The sequence below is a fragment of the Pyrus communis genome, chromosome 3 (genome assembly GCF_041283825.1).
Source record: "Pyrus communis isolate YQ-2024b chromosome 3, ASM4128382v1, whole genome shotgun sequence".
Lineage (NCBI taxonomy): Eukaryota > Viridiplantae > Streptophyta > Magnoliopsida > Rosales > Rosaceae > Pyrus > Pyrus communis.
In genome coordinates, this window is record NC_142567.1 from 25063963 (window position 1) to 25082338 (window position 18376).

Below are 18376 nucleotides of genomic sequence, written 5' to 3' on the forward strand. Positions count from 1 at the left end.
TACTAGTGATTTTTCCTACTTACAAATATAAGTTCATAACGATAAGGTGAAATTCCCTTATATTCTAGCATCAAATCCCTGCATGCAAACTAAGTGTGCACCTTTAATAAACATACAAGAATAAGTTCTCTATAAAATAGATAAGTAAATCGCATTCATGTTTTATGAAACAATAACTAGATGTAATCAATTTATATAAAACATATGATCAGGGCTTCGAATTCACCTCTAGCTAAACAGAAACTTAGTTATACAAGTTCATCATAACTGAAAAGCAATCTAAAATAAACATTGAAACTTAAAACAAAGATAGAAAGAACTCTGAAAATTCCAGCAACTTCAATGGATCAATGGTAGGTGTGGCACACCCTAAATCTCTGCAGGAATTTCACATATATAGGGGAAAATGGATGAATCTAAGGAGGAAAAGGGTTTTGGCATTTTTGAGTTATTTCAGGACTCTAAAAATCAGGTAGAAAGTGTTGAAATGTGATTAGGATTCCTCCTTACAGCTGGAGATAAGATAAGATAATGTTGGATAAGATATGATAAGATAAGATAATAGAAGATAAGATAAGATAGGATATGATAGGATAAGATAGGATAGGTTAAGATAATGTTCCTCTCCAATTAGGATTCCTCTTTCTAGTGTATTTCCTTGCCTTCCAAGCCTCAACTTTAATTTCTCTATATTTTAGCACATGTTTAGCACCTCTTAAACACCAAAAACGTCTAGCCCATATGCTATCCACACATTCTATCCAATCCAAGTTCAAAACTGCTCCAAATTGCTCCATTTTGTCATTTATTGTCATCTTTACCAATTGGACCTACAATAATACGAAAATAACTTAAATTACCACAATAAATAGAAATTAACTAAATAAATGCAAAGAAATACGATAACAGAGTCGCATAAATATGCTCCTATTAGCCTGTGCCATTCCAACCCAAATTTTGGCCTAGGCCTCACGACACCCACGGTTTTAGCCCATTAGGGCTTTGATCCAATTTTTGGGCCACTAAATTTTAATTGCCTGTTTATCTAGGCCTTTTAGGTTTATAATTTTTTTTGTCCAACTCTAAAATTGGCCTGAAGTCCAATAATTAATTCAATTATAATCGTAGGCCATGAAGACCTACATACATATATTTGTTGCACCTTTTTTTGTATGTATTTGTGTTTATTTGTAGGTATTCATGAACTTGAAGCTCATAAATCTTTCAAAACCCGAAATTTTCAAAAAATATGCTTTCGAAAACCTGAAGTTTTCTTAACACATCACCCATGAAAACCCAAAGTTTTTCGTAAAATTTAAACCAATTCATGTCTACTAGAACCTAACTGTTCTACTTCTATGTGAATGGATTGATTTTGTCTCCCTTATACTAACCACAATCTTGTCTGTGTATTTTGTGACAAGGACACGTCCAATTTGAACAAACTCGACTTTACCACTTTAGAGTTTTTTGGAAGAAACTGCATTAAGTCGGTCCAAGATGTGAAGCTCTACCTCACTGCTAAGAATCTGAGAGCATCCATAGTAGTAGAGATGAATAACTCGGTAGGAAAATCCGAGAAAGCTATTGCCATGATCTTTATCTAAAGACACATTCATGATGGATTGCAAATCGATTACCTTATTGAAGAAGATCCACGAACATTATGGGTCGCTTTGGTCGATTGTTTCAACCACCTAAGAGACAAATTCTTGCCTAAAGCAAGACCCGATTGGCAGCATTTACGCTTCTAGGGCTTTAAGTCTATGAATGAATTTAATTATGAAGTTTGTCAAAACTGATCACTTCTCAAGTTCTGTAATGAGGACTTGACTGAATAAGATCACCTAGAGAAGACTTATTTGACCTTCTCTGACTTGACTAAATAGAATCACCTGGAGAAGACTTATTTGACTTATCTGCAACCAATATTATCCTACAACAACAATATAAGGCATCGAAGTTGACCAAGTTTTCTGATTTGATCTCTGTTTTATTTCTTGCTAAAAAACAAAGTCAGCTGTTGATGAAAAATCATCAAGCTTAACTTACTGGTGCAACCATTGTGCCAGAAGCCATCCAACTATGGTCAACAAAGCCAAGGCCTATCTAAGGGAGGAAATTGAGCCTATAAGCGTTCTAACCTCGCTCCTAAGGCCTCGAACTTCATGAATAAGGGCAAAGCACTAGACACCATGGATGCGGACATGTGCTACCACTATGGTTCAAATGACCATTGGTCCCTTGTTTGCAGAGCTCCCCTGAAAGTTGTACCTAAGTATCATTCTCATCGTAAGAAGTTTGAATCAAACTTTGTTCAAGTGGATGAATCGGAGGATACCATGATAGAGGTTTCTAACTTTCAGGAAGTAATTATCATGGTGGAAGATTAGATTCTCAGACATGGGCCTACATACTAGCTGGATTTGCCCTCGTGGGCCAAAAATTTTCCTTTATTTTTGGATAATTTGTTGGTGTTTGTTTTAATTTTTTATATTAAGTTTTATAAATTATTTTTTGGTCGAATAATTAATTGAATGGATTTATGTTTTTGAACTTTTATGCATGTGACCGATTCAATTAATTTATTTCTAGGTATGTCTGGTAGGGAAATTAGTTGTCTGGCAGATAGGGCATTTATGCACACCGTTTTATGTGAACGTACTTATTTCACTAACTTCGTACATAAGAATGCACCTCTGACAACCCTCTCAAGTCCTTCCAACCCGATCGTAGGCTACGGAAAGGCCCATATAGTGTTGTCCAATGGCACTGAATTAACCATTAAAGTGGCATTTTCTTCTCTACGTGCTGAAAGAACATTGTTAAGCTTTAAACACATTCGAGATAATAACTATCAAGAAATTCAAGACGACAACTATCATGCTAAAACCTATGTAGAAAACGAAGTTAAATTTTTGTGCATCATTTCCTATGAATGTAGCCAGAAGCATATTCTATAGAAGATGAAGCATATCTCGAGTGGTCTGTCTACTACAATCATATGCCCCATAGAATGCCACTATGTGGCCGACCCTACCTTAGGGACTGCACACAAAATTTTGCTTTGGCATGAGCATTTGGGACGTCTTGGATGACTCATGATACGTCGTATCTTTGAATCTTCACATGGGCATCCCCTAACCCAAAGTTTAGGTTAGATCTAGGAAGATATCGCATGCCAAACCTGCTCCATGGGAAAGCTTATCAAAGGCCTTCCTAGGATAACTTTCATTCGAATCCTCCTTTTTTTTTTTTTTTTTTTCACAAAGGATTTAGGGGGATATTTATGGACCGATTCAACCTCCCTGCGGACCATTTACATACTTTATGGTATTGGTTGAAACTTACACATGTTGGTCACACATATGTTGGTTGTCCATATGAAATGCTCCATTCTCCAAGTTGTTGGCTCAAGTTATTAAGCTTAGGGCTCACCATCTTGATTATCTGATCAAATTTATTTGATTAGATAATGTTGGAGAATTGATATAAAAAACTTTCGATGACTATTGCATGTCGATTAGGATTGAAGTTAAACATCTAGTACCCCATGTTCATACCCAGAATGGCCTGCATAAGCTTTCATTAAGCTCTTTCAAATGATTGCTCGATCATTGGTCATACGTACCGAGCTCTCGATCGCTGTTTGGGGCCATTCAATATTGCATGCAGCCTTATTGGTCCACTTGAGGCCTATCGCTACCCAACGATATAGCACCCTTCAATTGGTTACCAGATAAGAACCTGACATGTAGCATCTATGCATTTTTGGTTGTGCGGTTTATATGCCGATTATGTAGCCCTTATGTACTAAAATAAGTGCTTAGAGAAAGATGAGAATCTATGTTGGTTATGATTTTCCCTCTATCATTAGTTCCTTAGAACCTTTGACAAGTGATCTCTTTACTGCTCGTTTCATGGATTGTCACTTCTATGAGACAATCATCCCATCGTTTGGGGGAAATAAGAACGACGCCCTTTCCAAAGAATGCACGAATTATCATGGATGACTCCCACTTCGTCTTATTTAGAACCCCACACTGCCCAGTCTGAGGCTAAAGTGTGACGCTATAAATACGAAATTTTTGTAATGAATGAAACGAGAACACATGTACAAAGTAGATTTGTATTAATGAATTTGTAGGTTACAATCTCTGTTTACAATTTTCCTCTGATTCAGTTTTTAAATTTGATGTAGATGGTTAATTATTGATTCAAGGGTTGCGATGAGTTGATCTTAGACGAACGGTTGAACGATTGCTTTAAATTTTTGAGCTTGAAATAAGGCATGGATAGTGTGCATCTCAAGTTTAGGGCTGCGGCAAAGGGAGTGTTGATGTAGAATTTCGTTGATTCAAAGGTCTTGGCAGCTTCATCTTAAAATGAACATTGTCACATCTCGGCCCGGGCGGGACCACTTCCCGGGCCCGACTCCACCGTAACACGATATTGTCCGTTTTAGGCCCCCAGCACACCCATACGATTTTGTTTCTGGGAACTCACACGAGAACTTCCCGATGGGTCACCCATCCTGGGAGTGCTCTCGCGCGTTACTCGCTTAACTTCAGAGTTCCAATGAAACTCGAAGCCAATGAGCTCCCAAAAGGCCTCGTGCTAGGTAGGGAAGGGAATATACATATAAGGATCACTCCCCTGGGCGATGTGGGATGTCACAATCCACCCCCCTTAGGGGCTCGACGTCCTAGTCAGCACACACACGGCCAGGGTTAGGCTTTGATACCAAATTGTCATATCCCGGCCTGGGCTAGACCACATCCGGGCCCCGACTCCACCGTAGCACGATATTGTCCGCTTTGGGTCCCCAACACACCCACGCAGTTTTGTTTCTGGGAACTCACACGAGAACTTCCCGATAGGTCACCCATCTTGGGAGTGCTTTCGCGCGCTACTCGCTTAACTTCGAAGTTCCAATGGAATTCGAAGCCAGTGAGCTCCCAAAAGGCCTCGTGCTAGGTAGGGATAGGAATATACATACAAGGATCACTCCCTTAGGTGATGTGGGATATCACAAACATTGTTACAAGTTTTGAGCTTGCAACAAAGTATTGAAGGAATCGGCACAAGTGCTTGTTCATTCTTCAAGGGAATGCTTTGACTTTGGTCGAAAGAAAGCTTCAACTTTGGTTGTACATTCTTTGAAGAGAGCTTTGGCAGCGTATTAGTCATCAAAGATTTGGCAGAGGTTCTCATTTTGTGAGAATTTTGGCCCTTCAATGTTGAAATTGTAGGCCTTGAATGTAGAAATTGTCGACCTTAAATGTAGAAATTGTTGACCCTTTTGTTTGTCCTGGGACCTTGTATTTATAGACTTCTCAAAGCTTGCCTTTGGATGGATTTGGCTTTGATTTGTGTCTTGATTCATCCATGGGAGAATTTAGGCACGTTTTGTGTCTTGTTTTCAGCCATTTTCCCTTACCTTGGCCAAATTATAGAGCTTGTTACCTATTTTGTGAGCAATCTTCAATTCTTGTTTGTTTTATGGATATGCTTTAGCTTTCTTTCTGGTTTTGGGAGAATTTGGACCCCTTGCCGATTTTAAGAGGGATTTTCTCCCTTTTTGTTGACTTTTGGGAAGGTTTTGCACTTCCTTTGCTTGGTTTTTGCCACATATCTTTGATGACTTATCTATTTGTGATAAGTCATAAGCCACGTGGAGCTTTGTGATACATCATTTATATGCAACGAAATTTACAGGTCTGCAAATGCCCCCACTTCAAGGCGCGTTGTAGGCATGTGCTTGTCATATATAAGAAACTTGTTTTGAAGTCCTACAATGTGAATGTTCTAACTCAAGGGTCATCGAGACTTGATCTTGAATTAGTTTCCTTCTTCAAGGGCTGTAAAAGCATATTTCTTGAATTGACATGATGAATTTCATCAAGGGTCATTGAGACGTATTTCTTGAACGAAACATTTCTTCAAGGGCCTTTGAGGCTTGGTCTTGAATTAAAGTGATGAATTTTGTCAAGGGCCGTTAAGGTGTATTTCTTGAACGAAATATTTCTTTAACGGCCATTGAGGCTTGGTCTTAAATTAAACAAAAATTTTCTTCAAGGGCCGTAGAGGCTTGATCTTGAATGAAATGAAAATTTCTTTTTCAAGGGCCGTAAAGGCTTGATCTTGAAAGAAATGAAATTTTTTTTTCTTCAAGGGCCATAGAGGCTTGATCTTGAATGAAATGAAAATTTTCTTCAAGGTTTTGGAAAGATTTAATGCTTGTCCTTGGGTAAATAGGATTTGCATTTTTCCTTTCTGTTTTCTTTTCCCACGGCAAGGAGGGTATTTTTCCTTTTGGTTTGGGAAATTTGATGGCTTGTCCTTGCTTTGGAAGGATTGCCTTTTGTATTTTGGCAAGGAGAAGTACTTTCCTTTGATGTTTCGGAAATTTTGAAGCCCTTTCCTATTTTTTTTTTTTTTTTTTTTTTTTTGTTTCCTTTTCTTTTCTTTTCTGATTTTGTTGCAAAAACATGTGTTTTTCCCCTTAATGCCGCGTATAGCATTGCTTCTTTTTTCTTTGGATTTGCTTTTCCTTCTTGCAGCTGGAATGTGCTTCCTTGTTTTGATTTTCCTTTTGCTAGTTGGTATATATTTCCCTATAGCATTAGGAAACAATTGATCCTTATTTATAGGACAATTAGGTATGTATTTTTTCACAATTCCTCTTGCCGTGTTTAGAGCTTGCTGCAGTGCGTCACCATTTACCTAGTGGTGTTGTGCAAAAGACTACCGCGAGGTTGCACTGTGTAGTGCCTTTTGTTCACAGTTTTCCCTCGGTGGTGACATTGTCGTGCAGTGCAAGAAACTATTTGCGTAATCGCTGTGGGGTTGCGTAGTGCGATTGCCTAGCATTTTGGTTTTCTTTGCTACTGTAGCATGTTTCGAAGGACCATCTTCTAGCTGCTCTCGTTGCAGTGCTGTTCAAGCTTTGTTACTAATTTCTTTTCATCGTTGTGACTTTGTTATCATCATCCTTCAGTGCTTACGAGGTTTGCCTTGCATGTCTTTTGCTTTAGTGAAGCAATCTTTTTTTCTTTTTTTTTTTCCTTGCCGTCCTCTTTATATTGTGTTGTCTTTTCTTTTTCTTTTTTTCATTGCAGCCATGGTATTGTTCAAGTGCTTTAAGAGCAATAGCATCACTATAGTTGTGAAGGAAGGTGACTCGCAAGATAGGAGAACGACGTTGAAACTTTGTGCACCGTTGACTGGCCCCAAGGCACTTGTTCTTCTTGCAAAAAATAACTCGATGCATGTCCAATCATGTCCAAATATGAAGAAGAAGGCGTGCAGGTCGAGGATTCTTATTTTGAATCCCTCGCACCATGTTCGTGACAATCCACTGGCTTCGTTTGAGCTTCATGGTGATCGTATCCACAGTGAAGCTATGACTTGGAGTAGCACCTTGTCGACTATTGGACAAGTCGTCTTTGTTTTTTTTTTTTTTTTTTTTTTCACTTCGTAATAAGGCCTTGTAACTGAATTCCTCCTTTAAAGAAATAAAGTATTCATATTCTTAAATTTACTCTATATTCTTCAAAGTGTTATGGGTCGCCTTTTAAGCTCGTACGGACAAGGAGCATTGAGTGTTGCCTTTTAAGCTCGTGCTAACAAGGAGCGTTAAGTGATACCTTTTAAGCTCGTGCAAACAAGGAGCATTGTCTGTCGCCTTTTAAGCTAGGACAAGGAGCATTGAGTGTCGCCTTTTAAGCTCATGCATAAAAGGAGTATTGAGTGTTGCCTTTTAAGCTCGTGCGAACAAGAAGCATTGAGTATTGCCTTTTAAGCTCGTACAAACAAGGAGCATCGCCTTTTAAGCTTGTGCAAACAAGGAGCATTGAGTGTCACCTTTTAAGCTCGTGCGAACAAGGAGCATTAAGTGTCGCCTTTTAAGCTCGTGTGAACAAGGGGCATTCAGTGTTGCCTTTTAAGCTCGTGTCAACAAGGAGCATTGTGTCATGTGCAATTTAGGCTCATGCAGGCAAGGATCTTTGTGCCATGTGCATTTTAGGCTCATGCAAGCGAGGAGCATTGGGTGCCACCTTTTAAGCTCGTGCGAACAAGGAGAGTTGATTTTGTTTTATTTATTTTTTTTTTTCCGTACACAATTTATGCTTTTGCGGGCTAGGAATGTTAAGTGTTGCCTTTTAAACTCCTGAGAACAAGGATCGTTGAGTGTTACCTTTTAAGCTCATGCAAACAAGGAGCATTGTGTGTCGCGTTTTAAGCTTATGCGAACAAGGGGCATTGAGTGTTGCCTTTTAATCTAATGAGAACAAGGAGCATTGTGTCATGTGCAGTTTAGGCTCATGTAGGCGAAGAGCTTTGTGCCGTGTGCATTTTAGGCTCATGCAGGCGAGGAGCACGGGGTGTTGCCTTTTAAGCTCGTGCGAACAAAGAATATTGTAGGCTCATGTGAACAAAGAGCATTGTTGCCGTGTGCAGTTTAGGCTCATGCAGGTGATGAGCATTGCTTGTTTGGTTTAGGGGTAATAGCGCTTTAAGAACCTGTTGTTGATGGGGCCAATTTTTAAGCCGTCTTCTGCCATGATTAAGTAGGCATTGTTGGTGTAGACCTTTTATATTACGTAAGGTCCATCCCACTTTGACGTGAACTTGCTTTTCATCTTGTGAGTTGTGATGATAGGGCTTCGTAATGCCAAGACAAGATCTTTAGTTTGGAAAGACCTTGGGCGGACCTTCTTGTTGAATGCCTTGGATAGTTGTGCTTGGTAGCATTCCAAGTGTTGTTGAGCTTCGAGCCTCCTTTCGTTGAGTGCTTCCAACTCTTGAAGTTGTAGCTTTGTGTTTTCCTCTTCAGTCAAGCTTTCTTGTATAGCCGTCCTTAGCGAAGGGATTTGACTTTCAAGTGGCAGAAGAGCTTCCATGCCATATACGAGAGAATAAGGTGTAGCTTGGGTAGGAGTCTTATGTGTCCAAAGTGCTTTGCTTATTCTTTCATGCCGGTTTCTCTTTGTTCGATCGATTACTTTCTTCAGGAGGTTGTATAGCATTTTGTTGAATGCTTCCTCAAGACCATTGGCTGAAGCAAGATACATGGAAGACTTATGTTGCTTGAATTTGTATTTCTCTCAGAGCTCGTTCATGAGTCGGTTGAGGAATTGTTTTCCATTGTATGTGATGATGTAGCGAGGCTGATGGGATTAAAAGCACACCAAAAAGTAGCACACAAATGTCCTATTAATTTTCCTTATTAACACTAAGATTTCTCAATTGTAGCATAAGAAAATAAGGGTCTTTTCCGCAAAAGATTGTTTTATCTAACTACTTAAAATGTCACAAAAACTGAGATGCTGCCCCTACTGGCCAGCCACCGAAAAATAATTATTAGACCAACTTACACTTATCTAAAGTCTACGAAATTTTATATGCAAACACTAGACACACAGAGCTATACTCACACAAAGTTTTGGGATTTTTGGAGTTGATTTGCTATTTAAATTAAATCGAACAAAAACAGAACAGAAACAGATTTTTAAGTAGTTCACAAATTAAGAAAAAACGAGTTAGGGGAATTGCTATCCACCACCAAATAATCATGCAAACATGTTATGTTTCATTCAAATTCCTTTCATTTTCGGATGAAGATGCTCAAGTTGGCTCAATGTTAGAACTCAACCTATTACTCTTTCTTATGTAGTATGTTAAGAGAATGGTGTTTTCAACTTAACTTAGTCCCTAACATGCAATCTAGAACGGTGTGTTCATAGATTTAACAAGTAGAAATCATTAAGAACGAAAAGATTTGAGTCATCACAAGGCATCGTAAGTACTAGCGTTGTCTTACTTATCCTAGAAATTGATTCACATGTTAATTGCAATTAACAAGTACTACTCTAGATCATATGTAGGTCCTCATTCGACAAGGGCAGGCACACACATATTCATAGCATTAGAATCCTAGATATGCTTAAATTCATCAATGAGACAAGTAGTGAACCAATTTTCATCCATTCATAAAAGTAATTCAAACGAAATGTCATAACAAACTTGCAATCATATTCGGGGCTTCAAAACAGCCCCTAACTACTAAAAATTAGTTACACATAATTCTTAAATTAAACCAAAAGAAAGACATGAGTTTGAGAAGATAAAACCGAAAGAAGAGAATGCCAAGCTTTGCTCCTTCCTTTCATTCCTTCCCCAACGCAGCAGCCTTGCCTTTTTTCCTTGCTTTCCTTCCTTTTTTTCTATCTTTTTTTCACACTTTTTTTCCACTATTTTCCGCTGCAACCTGCAACCCTTTTCTTCTTGTCTGCTGCCATAGTTTTTTCTCCATAACTCACCCCACTAACAGCCATTTAGTGATGACAATAAGTGAGAGGAAATGCTAAAACAATTGTAACTCTTTGGGCAGTCTTTATGCCCATTACTCTCACTTAATTTTCCATTTCCTTTGATATTTGAACAGTGTTAGCTGGCTTGTTCTTGGCTGCATCAGTTTTGGCTGTTATTTTATTGGATTTATTGCTTTCAATGCTTTCTTGTCAGTTACAAACTGCTCAGCGTCTTGGGAACCTTTCAGTGTTAAAACAACCATAACTTCTTCTAGAAAATGATATTAACAATCCGTGACATGCTCCAGAAAATAGATATCCGTATCTTTCCAAGAATATAAGGCTCATTCTCTATTTCATTCTGAGCTGTCCGCAACTTGTTTCCAAAGTCAGCTGACCTGCGCAGGCAGTTTTGACAAATTTGTTAAAATTCCACTTGTGCTATTTTTCTTTTCTTTACTTGAAAAATCCTACAAAACACAAAAACAAAATAAATAACTCAAAAATATAAGGAACTAACTAAGAAAAGACAAGTGAATTTGACATAAAATATATATAAATATGAGCTTATCAGATGCACATCATATCGATGGATGATATGCTCTTTGATGAAACAGACAACAGTTCCCTTCTTGACTTCACTTAGGGGTACGGCTTCAGCTCAATTGGACAAGTAATCTAATACGTCTAAGATGTAGGCTTCTCCTGCAGATGACTTTAGTGTCATTGGTCTTATGATGTCCAGTCATTATGCATCAAATGGCCATGAAACAACTGTAGGGTGTAATCGTTCAGGCGGTTAATGTATGAAGTTGACGTGGAATTGGCAAGCTTAGCACATTTTGGCGTACTCCAGGCCATCCTTCACCATGCTTGGCTAGTAGTAACCCGTTCTTTTGAGCTGAAAATGTAGCTTTAGTCCAGAGTGATGCACCCCGCATACGCCTAAATGTGCTTTTTCCATGGCTTGATTGGCTTCTTCCTCACCTAGGTATCTCATAAGTACTTCTTCAAAAGAGCATCGGTAAAGTGTTCCTTTGTATTAGAGGAAGTGAGATGCTCGTTGCCTGGAAGCTTTCCATGCTTCAAGTAGTTAATCAGCAGCTGTCTCCACTCTTCAGTGTCGACTGGAAGTACTGAGACGAAGTTTGTATCATCCAGCATCATTTTAGTGATGACCGAGATCACCCATCTTTGGCAAACTAGCACGTCTACAGCTTCGTCTTCTTCTAGTGCCATACTCAAGGCTAGGTTAGCAAGAGCATCCGCCATTTGATTTTCCTTTCAAGGCATATGTTCTAGTGTCACGGCCTCAAATTTTTGTAGCAGTTGAGTTGCTAGCCGGAAGAGTTGATTGATTATGAGCTTGAAATCGTCATATATTTCTAAGGTTGTAATTTCCATATTGATCGCCATTTGGAGTACGATGATCAGCGCTTGGTACTCAAAGACGTTGCTGGAGAATATTTCGCTTAGTCGGAAAGAATAGGATAGTATTTGTCTTTGTGGCGACATGAATACTACTTTTGCCCTTACTCCGTCTGCTCGTGCAGATTCGTCGAAGAACATTGTCTATGTTAGAAAAATGTCGACGTAGAACACCTCCTCGTTAACCAAGTCATTTGAGATTTTCCAATCCGTTGGGATTAGATGATTAGCAAGAAAGTCTGCTAATGCTTGTCCCTCAACGGCTTTAGTTGGGATGTAGATGATCTCATATTGATTGAGAAGCATTGCCCATTTAGCTAGTCACCCTATCAAAACTAGTTTGGACATGACGTATTTGATCGGGTTAACTTTAGCAACCAAGTAGATAGTATAAACATGCATATAGTGTCTTAGCTTTTGGATGACAAAGACTAAGGCAAGGCACTTTTTCTCGATTGGTGAATAGTTGAGCTGTATTAATGAGAGTTTTACTTAGGTTTCTTTTTGGTCTTCATTTTCTTATGCCAAAAGTGCTCTAATAGAACCCTTTTGTGCAATAATGTATAGGATGACCGGCTTTCTAAGCCACGGGTGCTCCTAAGACAGGTGGACTTACCAGGTACCTTTTTATACCCTTAAAGGCATTGCGACATGCGTCATCCTATATGAATGAAGCGTCATTCTTCATAAGTCGATTAAAGGGTTGACAGCATTCAGCAAGGTTAGAGATAAAGTGTCTGATGAAGGCTAGCTGCCTTGTAGACTTTTTCAGCTTATGTAGGTTGCTTGGCTCAAGCATGCTTTGAATGGCCTTGATCTTTGATTGGTCCACTTCAATGCCATGGTGTTTGACAATGAAGCTGAGAAACTTCCCAAAAGTGACACCAAATGCACACTTCAAAGGGTTCATTTCAAGGTTGTAATGTCGTAGCTTGTCGAACACCATTCGTAAATCTTTTAAGTGATCAGATCACTTCTTGGTCTTGACAACTACATTGTGTACATAACATTCTATGTTTTTGTGTAGCATGTCGTAGAAGATCTTCTGCATTGCGCACTGATATGTAGCTCCAGCGTTTATCAAGCCAAAAGGCATTATCTTGTAGTAGTAGTAGATACCTTTTGCAATGCAGAAGTTGTTAGTTCTTCGTCAATTATGGGTTACCTCTCATCCTTGAGTTGTGGTGGCGCAGCAGTGATGCTTCCTTGGGGATTTCGTCTTCTTTTTCTTCTTGGATTGTGATATGGAAGATATCTTAGACCTCTTCTTCAGTGCCATCCTCTTGGGCATGAAGATTGGCCAGTATGGACGATGGTGCGACTCCTGAACTTCAGTGGTCCTTTGTGTCAACCTTTAAGGTTACTTGGCGCTTTATCCTTGAAGGAATCAAGCTTTGAACGTCGTCTTTTTCTGCTAGATCGTCGAGCTTTTCTTCCTTTGGTGTTGTCTTCTTCTTTCTTGAAGGCTTCTTGGTTTCTTCATGTATTTTCAAAGCTAATCGTCGTGGAGGAGAACTAGCAGTGTTGATTTGGTTCTTAGGTTTTGACAACCCTACAAAAATAGAGCTTTGGGGTGTTGGCATGTTAATCCTCTGAAAGACGAAGGTTTGGTCTTGACCACCAATGTGATCAAGTGTCGAATTTCTGGGTTTTGAATGATTTAGCCTATCGAAGACTGACACTTGAGGGGCACGTTTAGGATTCTCTTGATCTTATTCAATGTTCACGTTGATGTGTTGACCGCTAATGTTTTTTTACTTTTCTTGAAATCTTCACGAGTGTATTTGGTGTGAAGTCAAGTCAAGCTTTGTTGCTGTCAACTTCGTAACCATAGTCCTTCAACTTTTTTTTAGTCTTGGTGAGGTCACGTTATTTGTCGTTGACGGTGTTTGCATTCTTCTTTCCAAGATTTGAAGAAGAGGCAAAATTATAACCAGCCTTTGACATGTGTTTGTAGTCGTTTCGGTCGAAACCTTCTTCAGTTCTTTTGGTTAGAAGAGAGATTGGTTCCGCTCTGGTAGGGGTTTAACGAAACCTTGGGGTGGTTTTGAAACTTTAGAGTTGCCTAGCTGTGTCAGAGGTAAAACTGCATTTGTCTTCAACAGCTTTACGTCGTCATTGTTCAGCTATGTATCAGCTTTGCCTGTTCCAGTTTTGAATGGGATTGCCCATTCTTTCTTTTCGATATTGGGATGTATCGAAAGACGGGTGCGTTTGGTCATTTTGATGGCGTCACACACCATTTGATTGTTATGGGCTTAGCAGACCTATCATCTTCTTTGCTTGAAGATGGCATGGCTTCCCCTTTTTTCTTCTTGGGAACAGTTTGCCCTGTATTTTTTTTTTTTTTTTTTTTTTTTTTTTTTGTGCAGCTTTGCCTGTGGATTTGATCTTATTTGGAAGAGCTTCAGGTACCATGTCTTCATCCATGTAGAACTTGGCATCTGCGAAGTGTGATTCGGCTTCGGTGAACGGCTTGGTGTCACCTTGCATCACTTTCACCCATTCTCGGTAGAACTTTAGGCATTGGTGGAGGGTGGATGACACTACTCGATTCTCGTGGATCCAAGGCCTTCCTAAGAGTAAACTGTAGGAAGTTCTTACATCAATCATATGGAATAGCGCGCTTGACTTGAGTTCGCTAATAGTCATCTCGACTCGGATCATGCCCATTGCTCTTTGTCCTCCTTGGTTAACACCTTGGATTAGGAGACGACTTTGGGATAATTCATCCACCTTGATGCAAATTGTTGTCATTGTTGACTTTGGCATGATGTTTATGGTTGATCACCATTCATAGACATACGGTTGACTTTGTGCTCCCTTACGTACCCAGAGAGAAATAGAGGATAGGTATGAGGCTTTGACCCTAGTAACAAGTCTTTGTCAGTGAAGTTGATTGCATCATGGGTAGCACAGCATGTGGCATATTCATATGGCAAAGCTTCAAGCCTTCGTCCTTGCTTTCTTGCACCTCGTGGTCGTCGGGACTCGCCAAGACCGCTACTAGTGCTTTTTGCATCTCCATGGGCAATCGCAATGCCTCATAAATCCTAAACTATACCGACAGGCCTTCTTTAGGTGTGAGGGTCATCTCTTCCTTACTGGTGATAACTTTGCCTTTTGAGGGCACTTCTATTTATATTTCAACCATGTGACAGGCAACGGTAGTTCACTGTTGAAAGAAGTCTTTCGGGAAGTACTCGTGCAAGGAGATGGGAATGCATGGCTCATACTCCATAGCAGCTCTTACGTCTCTTTTAGGCTTCCTATTGTTGCGGCGGCTATGCTTTCTCCCTTGTTCCATCTTTGGCCTTGTGCCTTGTGGTTTTGGCTTCCTTATCTTTTTGTAGGTCACCAATGTCCATCCTTCTTCATCATCTGTAAGTGCATTTTGGTCACTTGCCTCCAGTAATGGTTGTGTAGAAGGTGCCTTATGGTTTGAGCATTGACATGAATGATCATGCATCATTTGGAGAAGTAAGAGATTGAAAGATCCAAATACGTTCGTAGTAGTGTGCGTTGCAGTGGTGTCTTCCAGGTTGAGTTTGATTCGTCTTTATTGTGCCAGTTTTATGATGAACTCATTGAGAATGAAGCATTTGCCAACAAGATGACTTATGATACGATGGTATTTGCAGTACCTAGGATCGTTGACGTGATTCATCTCTTCTGCGTGCTTGCATTCAGGTAGCTCGATCGCCTTCCTTTCCAGCAAGTCATCTAACATTGCAATCACGTTAGAGTTAGGAAAATGGTATGCCTTCTGCTCTAGTTCCCTCAAGGTGTTTTTGTACCTGTCTTAGGTGCGAAAAGGCTCACCTCTTTTCATCTCCTTCATTTTGTTCTTGGAAGAGATCTTGACGGGTGCGGATGAGGTCTTGATGAAAGTACTGCCGATGGTAAAAGCTTCATTGGCAAGTTTCTTCCTAGTCTTGTCCATCTTCAGAGCAAACACCATGTCCTTTTTTAAGTCGGTGATTGGCTCATTTTTCTCATAATTGGCGATACTCAGCTCTATGTCGTGAGATCGAGTTGCCAACTCCTTAAACGTTCTCGGTTTTATGCCTTAGAGGATGTAATGTCACCCCCCGTGCATACCTTGAACACACTTCTCAATGGAGGAGGTTTCAAAAAGCTGATCTTTGCAATCCAGACTTAATGAACACCATCTATTGATATAGTCAATGACAAGCCCATCCTTCCACTGCTTCATACTTGTCAGATCCAGCACACTTACGGTGTGACGGGTGATGTAGAAGCTGTTGAGGAATTCCTTTTCATGCTAGTCCTAGCTGTTGATAGACTAGGGCTCGAGGTCAGTGTACTAGTCAAAGGCGTTACCTTTTAACGAGCATACGAACTGCTTGACAAAATAGTCTTCCTCCATCCCAATATTATTGCAAGTTTCGATGAAATAGGCAATATGTTGTTTAGGATTGCCCTTTCCATCGAATTGCATGAATTTTGGTGGTTGATAAGCCTTTGGCATCCTCAAGGCATCAATCTTTTTAGAGTATAGCTTTGAGTATAGCACAAAGTCGTATAAGCTTCCTTCGTACTGCGCCTTGATCGTGCTAATGATCATCTCCTACAACTGCTTGATAAAGAGAGATCTCATGCTTGATCCGGCTTTTCCTCGACTTTTTCCATCGGAGGCTCCTCGTCCTTGTTAGTTTCCTTCTTTCGTAGATCAACTTTTAGGTTGCAGTCAGCTTTTTCGTCATGTTGCACCTCCAGTCAATTGACGAGTACGACAATTTGCAAGTTCTTTTCCTCCACGGTCCTTGTTAGCCTTGCACTTGTTTCATTCATTTGAGCTAGCTGCTCCTCGATGGAAGTCGCACCAGTAGTCATGAATTGCATGGCTACGGGATACGAGCTGTTACTTGAGTTGGTATCGAAAGTCAAGGACTCAGAGTACCTCCTCAGGCTTTCTTCCATTGGTGCCCTTAGCAAGGCCAAGGTAATCACGGGCTCCTATCTCGGGTGCTCTTGCTCTTTCGCCAAGTTTGGTGTAGGGGTGGAAGGCACGGCAGAGAAAGCTTTTTCCTTGCTTCAGGTTGTAACGCCCAAAGTGCAACCACTTACGGCAAAGATGTTCTTATTCTTTGCATTAGTTACGGGAACAACTTGATCCTTTTCTTGATGCCATTTATGCTTCTTGCGGATTGGAAGACAGAGATGAGAGGCAGAGATGTCCCACTGGGCTTGCCAAATTTGTAAACACAAAAATTCTGTAACGAATGAAACGAGAATAGTTGTACAAGTAGTAGATTTGTATTAATGAATTTGTAGGTTACGATCTCTGTTTACAATTTTCCTCTGCTTTAGTCTTCAAATTTGATGTAGATGGTTGATTATTAATCCAAGGGTCGCGATGACTTGATCTCGGACGAACGATTGAACGATTGGTTCAAGTTTTGAGCTTGAAACAAGGCGTGGATAGTCTTCACCTGAGGTTTAGGACTACGGCAAAGGGAGTGTTGGTTACTTGATCTTGAAATGAACATCGTTACAAGTTTTGAGCTTGTAACAAAGTCTTGAAGGAATTGATGCAAGTGCTTGTTGATTCTTCATTGGAATACTTTGACTTTGGCCAAAAGAAAGCTTCGGTTTTGGTTGTATGTTCTTTGAAAATAGCTTTGGTAGCGTATTAGTCTTCAAAGATTTGGCAGAGGTTCTCCTTGTGTGAGAATTTCAGCACTTCAATGTAAAAATTGTCGACCCTTTGTTTGTCCTGCGACCTTGTATTTATAGATTTCTCAAAGCTTGCCCTTGGATAGATTTGGCTTTGATTTGTGTCTTGATTCGTCCATGGGAGAATTTAGGTATGTTTTGTGTCTTATTTTCAACCACTTTCCCTTACCTTGGTTGAATTATAGGGCTTGTTACCTATTTTGTGAGCAATCTTCAATTCTTGCTTGTTTTATGAAGATGCTTTAGCTTTCTTTCCGGTTTTGCGAGCAACTTGGACCCCTTGCCGATGTTAAGAGGGATTTTCTCCCTTTTGCCGACTTTTGGGAAGGTTTTGCATTTCCTTTGCTTGATTTGCGATGCTTGTCTTTGATGACTTGTCTATTTGTGATGAGTCATATGTCACGTGCAACTTTGTGATGCATTAGTTGTATGCAATGAAATTTAAATGCCTACAGACGCATTCTAGATCTTCATAGCGTAGCTCAGAGCATGCCAGATGCTTTCACTGATGTAGCGAGAGTGACGAGATCACATATACCAGCTACAAATGTGCCTACAAAGATAGATGTACCAAATGTATGGTGAACTTCCATCCTAGAAGCTCGGGATGCCACTTTGGCCGATCCACGTACATTGGCAACTAGTCAATCTTCTGCTTCTACCTAGAAGCTTGGCAGACCTCTTAGTTCAAAGTATTCATAACCCAGGAAAAGGAAACCCATGACATAGGCTGTTGAGTCTACCGTGAATCTGACCATTGCCTACCCATTCTATCCAACACATGAGAAAATTCTAGATTATGGAAGCGCCCTTGAAGAGAGGAATCCACCTACCGCGAATCAAGAGATTTCAGTCTATTATGCTAGTTTGAATGATGTTTGGTATATGTGTGTGACTGGCCTTATCGAATGAGGATCTACATATATATGTTC